The sequence below is a fragment of the Littorina saxatilis genome, unplaced genomic scaffold, assembly GCF_037325665.1.
Source record: "Littorina saxatilis isolate snail1 unplaced genomic scaffold, US_GU_Lsax_2.0 scaffold_465, whole genome shotgun sequence".
Lineage (NCBI taxonomy): Eukaryota > Metazoa > Mollusca > Gastropoda > Littorinimorpha > Littorinidae > Littorina > Littorina saxatilis.
This window is the reverse complement of record NW_027126179.1, coordinates 51114-65265: the sequence shown is the minus strand read 5'-3', so window position 1 is coordinate 65265 and position 14152 is coordinate 51114. Positions and strand designations below refer to the sequence as shown.

The 14152-nt window shown below is 41.8% G+C and overlaps 1 long non-coding RNA gene across 2 annotated transcripts; it reads left to right on the top strand.

Annotated features, from left to right (window-relative positions):
* The first annotated feature begins 3268 nt into the window (after window positions 1-3268).
* Window positions 3269-12659, top strand: LOC138954637 (uncharacterized). 2 transcript variants are annotated; one of them, XR_011451916.1, is made up of 6 exons: window positions 3269-3518; window positions 4006-4101; window positions 4574-4668; window positions 5254-5316; window positions 5622-5715; window positions 12425-12659. It is a non-coding gene; the product is annotated as an uncharacterized lncRNA (long non-coding RNA). The 2 variants fall into 2 exon arrangements; XR_011451917.1 differs by lacking the exon at window positions 5622-5715 and having other exon boundaries at window positions 12425-12657.
* Window positions 12660-14152: the final 1493 nt, after the last annotated feature.

Here is a 14152-nt window from a genome sequence, read left to right as displayed (position 1 = left end):
TCGCCTTTTCCCGGCTCTGTTTCGGTGCATAGGGGTTGTACTCTGGCAGATATACAGGCGCGAAACTGCCTGCTTGCTGGAGGGGCCGTAACCTCTAACTTTCGGTTTGCCGCAGATACCTCCAGGGGGTTCCTATTCTGCTAGTAGGCTGGCAAGGCCGAGGTCCTCGAAGTCGACCGAATCCACTCCCAGTTTGAAAAGATCGTCGGGATTGTCGATGACGATGACCTTCCTGGGGCTGTCTCTGTCGGAGAGGCCTGGTGGTCGCCGCTTGGTGCAGTGAATTCTGCCGTCGATTGACCACGCGTGTTCGACTTCTGGCACCTTCTTCTTGATGTAGTGTAGCATTCTCGCCCTCAGGGTCGTAAGATCGTCGAACATGAAGACCCCTTTGTGTTCTTTCTTGTCTTTCAAGGTTTTCTTCTTTTGGAGCACCTCCTTTCTCTTCCTTCTCGAGATGAATCGAACGAGGACTGGGCGGCCTTTCCTTTTGCGGTCCCCTGAGCGGTGGACTGTTGATAGGTCGTCGGCAGACACATCGGCACCAGTAGCTTTGAAGATGTCGAGAACCTTCTTCTCGATGTCTTCGCCCTCCTCCTCCTTCACACCTACAATCTTCAATGTTTCACGGCGGCTGTACTGTTCCAGCTTGTCATTCTCATACTTCATGAGTAGAACATTCTTCTGCAAGTGCTGGATGACCGCTGAGTCGTGGCTCACACCTGCAGGTTTGGGCATCTTCTGGATGACTTTCTTCATGACCTCCCCTACGGCGAAGGCTACCGAAGTGACTATAGCAGGGACGAGTTGCTGCATCAGGAACTTGTCACCAGCCTTGCCGGCACCACCACCACCGCCACCGCCACCGTCACCGCCACCACTCTTACCCTGACCCTGTCCGCTCTGGCTGATGGCCTCGTTGATGCGTGTCAGTATACATTCATGCAGCTCTGCGACGTCAAAATCCACATCTCCCTCCATGTTACAAGCCTCCATACCTGTTCCGCGCTCTATCTCTGTGTCCACACGGAAGCGCTTCTCTTCTGAGATGGTCGGCGAGAAGACCAGAGCCCGCTTACTCTTTCTTGTGCCTGTCGTATCGCTCATGCTGAGAGGCACCGTCACCAGTGCTCACTGACCTTGCAGCTGTTGTTTTCGGCAATCCGAAAATCCCGTGCGCAGCGACTCTATACTGAACTACCACCGGTTCACTTCTCGCCTCACGCTGGTACACATAATTATTACATAGCATTCCGGGGACAAAATGGATGAAACGTTAACCTCAAGCACAGTCAAAGTCACCAAAATGTACTCAATCCACAGTACTACAGCACATGTTCACTTTAGATAGTTTTTTGAGACTATCAAATGTCGTAGTCCAACAAAATATATGAAAAAGACACGAGCTAAATCACACACACAACCTGCACCCGTAACAGGGGCAATCACTCATCACGTAGCCGGGCACAAAGAATCCTTCTTTATCATGTATTATTCGGTATGCACATTTCTCAAATCGATTACAGTATAGCGTTCACGGGATACCTCCAGCTTCGCTGGGATAACAGCACTTTATTGTCCATTAAAATATTACATAAAAATGGAAATTTTTCTTCGGCACACCCTGTCTGCCTGTAAACGATTATAACAACAATTGTATAGGACGACACACATAAAACATAAAACATAAAAGGGATACAATCAAATATGATATTGCACTATGTAAATTTACCCTCTCATATCACAGGAGTTGGGTTTCACAGCCGAGTAATCACATTACAAATATTTCCCACACACCTTCACATGTACACATTGTTTGTTTTTTCCCAGCCGACCAGCCTCTACGTGATGCGAGAAGAATTTAAAATGGTGACTGCAGAAGGCAGGAATGACTTTTTAAACTGGTTTTTGCGTGCCAAAGGGACCTTATAACGTTTACCTGAAGGGAGAATTTCGAAACAGGGGTTGAGAGGATGGATCGGATCACGGACAATTTTGAGAGCTTTCCGCTTAATGGCAGCCTCGTAGAGACTGGTCAGCTGTCGTTGGGGTTGCCCAACAAGCTTGCTAGCCGTCGCAACAATGCGGTGGAGTTTAGCTTTGTTTTTAACATTTGTGGTACCATACCATGTCACAATGTTAAAAGTCAGTATGCTTTCAATCAAACTGCAATACACAAGTTCCATAACACTTTGATTGACATTAAAATATTTAAGCTTCCTGAGACACAAAACATACACCCATACGCACATATGGACAGATAGAAAATAATACATGGCTTGCTGTGTCGTACCAGATTTACACGCGTTTTTTTGTTTTAAATATTGAACTGCGAGCGAAAGCGAGCTGTTCACTATTTGAACAAGAGGCGAAGCCTTCAAGGCTCACGTAAGAAATAGACAAACAGTAACACAAACTCAATCACTCCGTCACACATACACACCCACACACACAGTAAGCTTAGGTGACACTGTGCAAGAAAGAGAGACACTAGATCTAGATCTGTCTGTCTGCATGTAGCCTACTTACAGGGACACGACTGCCAAATAGTCTCGGCCCGCTCAAAATAACAATGACCGAGACCACACACACCACGCGAGAGAGAAAGACTACAGGGAGACATGCCGTCATGATGCATTAATTGACGTCAAACACTTTTGACCGTGACGTAATCTTATGCGAGCTTTATCCATAGTCTTGGATAACCACTCACACATAGACTCGGAAATGTTAAAGTTTCTACCACAGACATACACACACACGCACACACACACGCACAAACGCACAGACAGACAAAGTTACGATCGCATAGGCTACACTTCGTGAGCCAAAAAGCAACAAGTGTAAATCTGGTACGACACAGCAAGCCATGTAGTATTCTGTTTATCCTACATACTGTACTTAGGTGTATTTTACTAAAAATGTCCTGCACTCAAGGCAGCTAAATTGAAGACGCTTGTTTTGGAACCTCGATCTCTTCTAAAACCTCGTGCAATCTATTACGTCAAAGTAAAGAAACGTCACTCTGAAAGTGTGGCATGACGTGTTAAGGCTGTTCTTAACCAGACGAACCTTTGGTTCGCGAACTAGGTTCGTGGGGTTCGGCTAACCTCAAGACTGGTTCGGCGAACTTGTCTTGGTTCTTAACCAGACGAACCTGAGTTTTCGAACTAGGTTTGGGAGGTTCGGCGAACTAGGTTCGGGGTTTGCAAGTCATGTCTTGGGAACCTTGAAGATCGGGCCGAACCTTTGACTCTTCTGCCAAGGAGGAAGACAAATGATTGAAAAACTGAATCTCAATGGCGGACGAAATCACCCAAGTCAAAATTACATTTTCTGAGATTTTATAAAAACAACGCTTGAACGAAAAGGTAGAATGGTGACTTCCGTTCGATTTCAAGTTAAGCTTTTCACTTTTCCGAGCAAGACAACCGCTGAGAGTGAAAAAACGCCGCTGTTCGACTTCGAAATTTCCAGTCGTAGACGACCTTCGCTTCTGCAGCATTGTGTTAGTGCAGGTGAGGCAGTGTTACTCATTTCGCTGAGCTCGTTTTCGTATTGTTGTGCATTAGGATCATCTAGTATGATATGAATAAAAGCAGGAATGACTTCGGCATGTAAACGCATTGATTTTGTCGAAATCAGCACAGCAGTAAGCTAGATTCTTTCTGCTCAATTTGTTTAATTTTTTTCTTCAAAAGTTTATGACTTTGATTTTGATTGTTTGTTTATCTCATCGGCACAACATCCATCAGGCAAAATATCAATATGTTGAATGATAACGTTGAGATAAGGAAGTTCACACATTTATCTGCTTGCAACAACAATCGCAAGGACAGATCTATCTGCTTCGTTGACTGCTAGATTTTCATTGAATTTCCCAAGTAATGATGATCTCGTTTTCAATTAGATCTGGACAGTGTTTGTGTTCTTAGATTCATGATTGACCATGCAGGCTGATTGAGATCATAACATTGTGTTTGTTTGTGCTGGTGCAATGTGCAGATCAATGGCCCGGACCGCAGGATGACCCAGTGATCAATACAACTTGCGTTCACCACTCAACATTGTCTTCCACCTAACTCAAGGGCAAAAATAAAGGTACATGGTGGTGAAATCATTGTGCAATTTATGTCTGTGAAGATCAAGATAGTTGTTAGCACTAACTGATCATGCTTATTATTATCAAGTTACATACACACTCCGCCCCAGCTCCACCCTAAACCCATAACAACACTCTCCAGTCCAACTACCCCCACCCTTCCGTGCAACATATGTTGCCGTCTGTACCTTGTTTGTGGTTATGGGGAGTGCTCAAATAGTTCCATAACTGTTAATATAAATTAAAAGTACTGAGAGTTTCATTTTCCATTGCTCTTCCCCTTCCTCACGTCACATTACACACTCCCTTTGCCCCATCCCCCTCTCTCTTTCTATGCTCTCTTTTTTCTTTTACTTCTACTTCTCTTTCTCTCTCTCTCTACCTGTATAAATCAGCTCTCTGGTTGTTGCTTCTGTAAGTGTAATGTAAAGTTCTACATCTCTGCATAAATTTTGTATTGTCATTTTTCAGAATGCCCTTGTAATAACTTCAGCGTCTGCCCATGGAGTCTATATAGGTCAAAGTCTCAAATGTGATGTGATCAAGAGGATGCCGCAATGATCCAGGTAATATTGCAAATACTCAAACTGATCTAAAAGCAGAAGCATAACGTGATCCACAAACATTTCTGCTTAAACATTACAGGGTTACAGTACACCCAGAAAAACAGCTGGATGTTAGTGCATAATTATCTGCAAGTGCAAGCAACATCGACCCTCTCCCCCTGCTCTTTTTCCATCAGCAAGAGCAACATTTATTTTCATGTACAACTTTTTTAGTGCCTCTTATGTTGTATAACTGTTGATATTTAAATGAAGCAAGTGTTTGTTTTCAATGGCACTGCATTTCCCATGTACACACACACACACACACACACACATTCGCATTGTCTCTGCCTGTCTGTCTGTCTGTCTGTGTCTGTCTGTCTCTCTCTCTGTCTCTCTCTCTCTATTTGTCTGTTTTTACATAAGTAATTTTGATCACTTGCACTTCACTGGGATTTAGTTACTGAATCAGTCATTCAGTGAGAGTGTTATGTAGAGTAAGTGTATTGAGTCTGCTGCTGCTGTTGTTCTTACTCATTACTGTTTTTCCTCTCTGCATAATTCTTGTTCTCCCTTAAATTGCTGGTGTTATTTTCATCATTACAGTATCTGTCCATTGAGTCTGCGTCTGAGCTGTGATGGGACCAAAAAGATTCCAGAATGAAAGAGGTAACTTTTACTGATCTTTATTTAGTTTATGGAGAAGTTGGTTCACATAATGCATTACAGAGTTGCTGCCTTTTTAGATATATTAAACATTGTACCAGTCATTACATGATCAAACTGTGTTAGCCACCCCACCTTCCCCGGTTCCCAGCTATCCTTCTATCCCCGCCTCTAAACCCCCACCCCAATCCTTCCATCTTCATTTTACCTTATTTGAGTGTTCTTTGAATAAAATTATATAGCCTGTTGCTGCTGCAAATGTTGTTGTGACTGTTCTTCCTCAGTGTATATTTTTTTCGTTTCCTCAGAATGCAGTTCTCCCATGCACCACAGCGTCTATCAATGGAGTCTACAATATTGTCTGGGATGTGATTTGAGCAAGAGCATGTCAGAATGATCAAGGTAACTTTTTAAGGGCAGGTGGGCCAGTGCAAAATTGACCAAATCGTTGAAAACACTGTTTTGGGTATTTTAGCAGATTATGTTTCCATAACATACCTATCATCCATGTGTGTCGGTGTTTTTGTCAAAAGTGTCCTATTTATCTGTCAATAAAGACAAAATGTGAACATGTGTGGCATTGATTGTCTTCTGTAGTCGATATTCCCCCGCCAAAAAATGTCTCATTTCAAAGGCTAGTTACGGCTTTGTCCTCAGCAAAACAGTGCATTCACGACATACGAAACTGCGCAGCAGCTCTTGACCTATAACATGACATCAGTGTTTTGATGAATGTTCCATTCACTCAGCCACTTGTCCGTTGCAAAGGCAGCAATCGTAATCGAACGGAAATGTCCTTATTTGGAAGGTACTCGACATCCATTGGTTCGTGTCATAAACCGAAATCGGGAACCAGTTTACTTTGTGAGTGCGCATGCTCAGCTTACGAATTTTGCATACGGAAACTACCGAAGAGACTCTCGGCCATGACGGGAACACCCGAAGTTCACTCGGTTTTACAACATCCTGGTTACACATCAAACGATCGGTGACAACCGAAAGCGAATTTTTCCTTGAGAAACAACCTTTGATACGATAACAATGGCTCGAAATAAGAAAGAGGACAACGTCTTTATTAGTTCGGTTAGCAACAACAAGTAGTTCCGCTGGCACTAGGCCAAAGTTTGGATTCTGTCGGTGTTTCCGATACAGAGGAAAGCTTTGATCTCCACGCAGATCCACAGGTCGCCATTTCCAAACACGCCATGCAGCAGACTTTTTACGTCTCGGCACTGGCTTGCTTTGCGCTGAATTTGAGTCAGTTTCTGTGCAGTATCTCCTCGACAAGCAAGTTGAGCATTTGCTACGCAAAAAAACAAAAACAGGAGAAAGTATCCAACATCAGTCAGATTATCGGTAATGTTTGCTGGGCCTGCCATTTCCCGAACGAAACTGGATCAGCAACTGTTTGTATCAATCTGCGCTTTCGTAAATTCCGTCACTGTCTTGACGAACTGTGTCATTTTCTTCACCGCGATACACAGTTCATTGCGAAGAGCTTCCTCAGTAAATCGTTCAGATTCCACGTACGATTTGTTGTCAAAAAACAACTCAAACGAAAGTTTCAAACTCATCATCCTCCATCTTGCTTGTCGAAGCACCAAAGTACTGTATCGATGTAAAAACAAAAGCAGAAAACTTCGAGGAAACCAACAAATCGACGAGATAACGGAAGGAAATAAGTCTCGTTCTGGCTCAAGTAAGTTACCGTTAAAAATACCGTTATTCTCGCATGCAAATACAAACGAGAATCGGGTCATTGATACACGTTTAGCGCTGGGGCAGTATCCCCATGCTGGTTGACAGAGGGAAAGAAAGGATGGACGCATAAATTCTCTGCTGGCGTGCTAAAGGCTAAGTAGTTTGCAATTCAAATAAACTAAGCTGTTCATTCATAACACAGTTTTGTCCTTGTGTGTCTGTTTCAATAGTGTTTCTGTGGTGTTCAATCTTCAATGTCGTTTTTCTCAGTTCAGCCATTTTGCCTACGGTTACGTCTTGGGTTACGCGGTTTCTCTGGCTGTAATTTAGCTAGAGCAATATTTTCTTTTGTAGTTTGTGCAGAATATAACATTCTGGGGGATTACGAAGGGATTTTGCTGAAATTTTATTATAGTCATATTCAGATTATTTCAAAAAATAATTTCGCAAGCGTTACCCTAAAGTTTGACAGTTGTAACAAAGAAGTGTTCCTAACTCCAAATATAAATATAATAAACAAGATCTGCTTCGTAATCCCCTAGAGCATACCCAGAAGGATAAAATAAAACAATAATTAGAAGTGTGACAATCACATCTGATGAAAATCCGTGTATCTCCTGTACTCCACTTTTGTCTGTATTTTGACTGTTTTTGTCGCGTAAAACAAAAACCAGCAACCGAAAATACAAAAAGTGACTATTCTTTGTCATCATTTGTTCATTTCTTTCATAAAATAACATTCAGACACAATAAAACATTGAAAATTAAAAAAAAGGTAGTGCACTGGCCCACCTCCCCTTAAACACACAGAACTGATCAAACTGTAGAATTCAAGTACACAATTTCAGATGTTTTCAAATGCATAACATACTGGAACAGTCAGGGTCTTTCTCCACATAAAGAGTGTGAGGTTTTCTTGGTAAAATTGCGATTTTTGTCGCTATGCGCAGAGTGCGACCTTTTTATTTGATTTTTGAGTCACTTGAGAAAATGTGACTCTATGTAATCGGTCAGTGTTAGTCTGTCCGGCCGGCCGTCCGTAGACACCACCTTAACGTTGGACTTTTCTCGGAAACTATCAAAGCGATCGGGCTCATATTTTGTTTAGTCGTGACCTCCAATGACCTCTACACTTTAACGATGGTTTCGTTGACCTTTGACCTTTTTCAAGGTCACAGGTCAGCGTCAAAGGAAAAATTAGACATTTTATATCTTTGACAAAGTTCATCGGATGTGATTGAAACTTTGTAGGATTATTCTTTACATCAAAGTATTTACATCTGTAGCCTTTTACGAACGTTATCAGAAAAACAAGGGAGATAACTAGCCTTTTCTGTTCGGCAACACACAACTTAACGTTGGGCTTTTCTCGGAAACTATAAAAGTGACCGGGCTCAAATTTTATGTGAACGTGACTCATTGTGTTGTGAATAGCAATTTCTTCCTGTCCATCTGATGCCTCATATAATATTCAGAACTGCGAAAGTGACTCGATCGAGCGTTTGCTCTTCTTGTTGTACTATAAAGGCAGATATATATTCAAATAAAAGAAAGTCTTGCATGGGGAGGAAGGAATATGCATGAGGCTTTTGACAAGACAAACTGTCCTTATTAGAGCCTAAACATACGTTCCTTACCGTTAGAACCAAAATGTCAGACATCATAGATGCTCCAATTAAACAAAAGAAGGGCATTCTAAACATAATTATACACTGTACCGCACATTAATAACCTGGTTGTGTTCTGTGGCAGTGCATAGTGGGAACCTTTTTGCTTAATGAATTTCACATGTGTCTGTAACTTGAATCTCCACCAAAAGAAGCTGGACGTAAAAAGGGGTGTCTAAAAAAAAGCGCCATATTTCCTTTTTGATCTCTTTTTTTTTCGCAGTCAAAAATGTGATTAAAAAGAAAATAGGGAGGTTTTTTTACCATCCTGTATAGTCTTGTTGTTCCCATGTAAAAACCTAGTCAAACATGTGGTGTCTGATATGCTGGGTAATATGGTGAGGAACATGCCTTTAAAGGCCCAGTGATAATTGTGAAAGCCGTTCTACTCAGCTGGAATTTGATGAATTTTGTTGTTGTTGTGTTTAATGAAATGAATTCGCAAAAAGGAAAACAATTTTTTTTACTGTTCACACAAAGCACTTGTAGATAGTTGGTATGTGCCGCATGTCAGGGGTGGTCTTATTCAATCAATCAATATGAGGCTTATATTGCGCGTATTCCGTGGGTACAGTTCTAAGCGCAGGGATTTTTATTTTTTTATTTTTATGCAATTTATATCGCGCACATATTCAAGGCGCAGGGATTTATTTATGCCGTGTGAGATGGAATTTTTTTACACAATACATCACGCATTCACATCGGCCAGCAGATCGCAGCCATTTCGGCGCATATCCTACTTTTCACGGCCTATTATTCCAAGTCACACGGGTATTTTGGTGGACATTTTTATCTATGCCTATACAATTTTGCCAGGAAAGACCCTTTTGTCAATCGTGGGATCTTTAACGTGCACACCCCAATGTAGTGTACACGGAAGGGACCTCGGTTTTTCGTCTCATCCGAAAGACTAGCACTTGAACCCACCACCTAGGTTAGGAAAGGGGGGAGAAAATTGCTAACGCCCTGACCCAGGGTCGAACTCGCAACCTCTCGCTTCCGAGCGCAAGTGCGTTACCACTCGGCCACCCGGTCCTAATACATACAGGTAAACTGACAGGTACTTTTCCACAGTGGAACCCCCCTTTCAGACCCATTCATTTCAGACTTCCTCCTTTTTAAGATCTTGCTTCTTTAGATGTTCTGTGACGGGTGAAGTGGCGCGCAGTGGTAAGACGTCAGCCTCCTAATCGGGAGGTCGTGAGTTCGAATCCCGGTCGCTGCCGCCTGGTGGGTTAAGAGTGGAGATTTTTCCGATCTCCCAGGTCAACTTATGTGCAGACCTGCTTAGTGACTTAATCCCCTTCGTGTGTACACGCAAGCACAAGACCAAGTGCGCACGGAAAAGATCCTGTAAACCATGTCGGAGTTCGGTGGGTTATGGAAACACGAAAATACCCAGCATGCCTACTCAACGAAAGCGGAGTGAAGCTGACTATGCTCTCAGACAGGGATCGCGTTTACGCACGATTTTTGCGTATTTGACGCATTTTAAAAGTCGCTGACGCGTTTTTTTCGCCGCGTCGCGTAAACCATACGCAAAAATATTGTAACTTTTTCTTGTCTTCACGCAGCGCTTTTGCTCTGACTTAATAATCACCCGATCCTGAAACTGACTATAGGGCTCGAGAAGTGACGACACACATGAAATCTGCGCGTCAAAACTAAAGTCCGTTTCTTTTTGCATCGAAGTATCGCAAACGAACGTAACGAGGGTATTACCAGATAATGTCTTGTCGGATAATGAAACAGACATTAGCTGCTCTCCCATCTCGCGCTTCCAAAAGGCGGAAAGTGTGTCTAGTCGTATTAGAGCGGGAAACAAACTCGCAAGGCCCGAAGGTTGGAGACAGCAGGGGTATTATTCGACAGGCGTGCGCGGAGTTCGACAGGGAAACTCGCCGTATTTAGGTAAGGCCAAAAAAAAAAATAGGTCTGTTTACGGTAACATAGGCCAAAAAAATAGGGTCGGTAGGTCGGGATTGGGTTTTTTTTTCTTTTTTTTTTCTCCCCAAAAACCATATTTTTACGTTATTTTGCAAAAAAAAGCCAACAGATTTTTTTTTTTTTTTTTTTTCCCCAAATGCCAAAAAAAAGTCTAGGGTCGCGCGAAAAAAATAGGGTCGGTCGGGTTACCGTAAACAGACCTTTTTTTTTTTGGCCTAAGGAGTGTCTTTAAGTCTTTCGTGCGTGTTTTGTTTGTGTCTGTACGTGTTTTCGTAATACGCAAAAATATTGGTCCGTGACGCGTTTTTTTCGTTTTGTTGCGTATGACTTACGCACTTTTTAAAAAGCTAGCGCGATCCCTGCTCAGAGTATAGTGTGGGGAACCCAAATGGGCAAACGAGCTCACACGTCACCAGAATTTCTGGAACGCTGAAGAAGAAGAAGATGTTCTGTTCATAACCTGTAAATTACCCCCATTTTTAGACCCCTTCCATTTTAAGACTTGATTTTCTCACATTTTTTAATAAGGTCTTAAAGGGGTTTCCCCTGTACTCCTAAAAAACCCTGACCCACAAAGTAATTTAATTATAACTGCTGTAATCGTTCCTTCCGTGTGCTATTATCCGTGGGTTGTTTTTTTTCATCCTCTGTGCGCCCTGAAAGAGACCTCCGGGTCGAAATTGCCGTACCTTGTCTTATCCAGCTGTGATCCCGCCTTCGTATTAATGTGAGGGCAGTACCTTTTTTAAACTTTCAATATTGACCGTACGTTTTGCATAAAACACCAATAATGAATTAAAAATACATCAGAAAATTATTTCCTCACTATACACAATAACCCCTCATTTAAAGGCTGACAAAGTCCTATTTAATTAGTTTACTTACTTCCAGGGCTTTTCCCATCGTTGCGGGGATGTATAAATTAAGCTTCCTGCAAAGTTTTAGGTTTGAAGTCCTTACCAACTACAAGAAATAATCAATTCTTTATAAAGTTTATTGCTATGTTTAGCAACAGTTCTCCAGGGCTTGGGCTATTTTTAGACCGTCAACACAGACAGTCTCTGGTACAGCTTCGTCAATCCCCGCGTGAAGGAAATCGCTCACCTTCCACGTGCAAAACGTAGTGATATTGACACGCCAGATTAGCGCGGTAGCGGATTGTGCTAAGCAGGAAAGCGCGCTTTTCTGTATTCTTGTTAACTTCGCAATTTCCGGAAAACATCCACTTTCACTTTGAGACTGTTCTGTTTACATTCGACACTATCAACACCACTTTGCAATACTGAACTAATTTTTTCTGTTTTTGAAAGCTACAGCCAATCGTTATTATATCCCCTTAGGTACAGTTTTATAACATTATTGGCACATGTAAACAATAGGAATTAATTAATGAACGCTACGAAAAGGGCAGCCTTTAACCTATGAACTTGCAACTGTGTTGACCTGTGTAATGTAACATAGACCACGACCATCTCTCTCTCTGTCTCTGTCTCTTTCTCTCTCTTACACCCCTTACCTGTTCGCAAACCTTTACCCAAATGTATGCTAAATGTATATACAATACAAGACAAGACAAGACATGGCAAGACAAGACAAGTTAGGAAAAGGTTGCCTGTAGGCCAATAGAGGGATGACAAGACAAGGCATGACAAGACAAGACAGGACAGGACAGGGACCAAAAAAAAAAGAAAGAAAAAAAGAAAGATAACTAATTCGGTCAACAGATGTTAAAGAAATAAGCATTTGTTTGGGTTGAATGTTTGGGTGTCACCCTGTATATATTTGTATTTTTGCAGGACAGGGTCGAGTTGTGATGATGTCAGGGCGACTGAAGACACACCAACAAGTATTCTTCGTGTTTGGAACACAAATGAACATTATTTCATAATAAAAAGGCGGCTGACATTGATGTTCATATCGGTTCATGTTCATATTCTCAGCACAGACGTGTGCTTAGAAATCGGATGTTTAAGAACAAGAGACAATCCTGAATAAAGCCTTATGAAATATGGTTGGAGCTGGATCAAAAGTGTGTGTGTGTGTGTGTGTGTGATTGAAGGGCAACATTTATAAATGATGAGACAGAAAGCTAAAGCACATCCTTTTATCGTACGTTCCATATCGTCCTCCTACTTTAAATGCTTGCTAATACACACGTTCTCCAAGAAAATGTCTATCCAGTAATGTTTTGTTTATCGCAATGAAAGCTTTTTTTTGAGAAGAATGAAGAGGAATCAAATTTTTAAAAAACAAAAAAACAAGACAATTGAATTGCTCAAAACGTAAAGAAACAGGATGATTTTGGTTCAGTAGTACTATTTGTAGACCCTTAAAGCAATACATCCACAAGGGATTCCAGTGTATCAGTGCAAATAGAAAATTTCTGATATAACTTGAAAATTAAAACAGACTGAATTGTGATAAAAAGAACCAAAATACCGAGTAGTTTTTGAGTCACTTGAGAAAAAGTGACTCTATGTACTCACCCGAGTCGTCCGTCCGTCCGTCCGTCCGTCCGTCCGTCCGGCCGGCCGGCCGGCCGTCCGGAAAACTTTAACGTTGAATATTTCTCGGACACTCTTCAGTCTATCAGTACCAAATTTGGCAAGATGGTGTATGATGACAAGGCCCCAAAAAACATACATAGCATCTTGACCTTGCTTCAAGGTCAAGGTCGCAGGGGCCATAAATGTTGTCTAAAAACCAGCTATTTTTCACATTTTTCACATTTTCTCTGAAGTTTTTGAGATTGAATACCTCACCTATATATGATATATAGGGCAAAGTAAGCCCCATCTTTTGATACCAGTTTGGTTTACCTTGCTTCAAGGTCAAGGTCACAGGAGCTCTTCAAAGTTGGATTGTATACATATTTTGAAGTGACCTTGACCCTGAACTATGGAAGATAACTGTTTCAAACTTAAAAATTATGTGGGGCACATGTTATGCTTTCATCATGAGACACATTTGGTCCCATATGATCAAGGTCAAGGTCACTTTGACCCTTATGAAATGTGACCAAAATAAGGTAGTGAACCACTAAAAGTGACCATATCTCATGGTAGAAAGAGCCAATAAGCACCATTGTACTTCCTATGTCTTGAATTAACAGCTTTGTGTTGCATGACCTTGGATGACCTTGACCTTGGGTCAAGGTCACATGTATTTTGGTAGGAAAAATGTGTAAAGCAGAAGGTCAAGCATGTGAGTCGTATGGGCTTTGCCCTTCTTGTTTTTTTAGGTCTCCCTCTTCACTCAATCCCCAAACTCATATTCTGTACCGAAAAGAGCTCAAACACACACGTGGACAGACAGACACGCACACACACTTTGGTAAACATCATGTATGCTTCTCGACTCTGCTGATCCACAATTAGAAATATCGCTATCATCATTTATTTTTGGTCACCGTCTTTCCCTTTTCACAGGCAAGTTTTTTTGTGTAGCATTTCCCATAGAACCCCGATGGCTCCACGGTAGACACAATGATCAGTCCATACCAGTCATGTTATTTTCTCGAATCA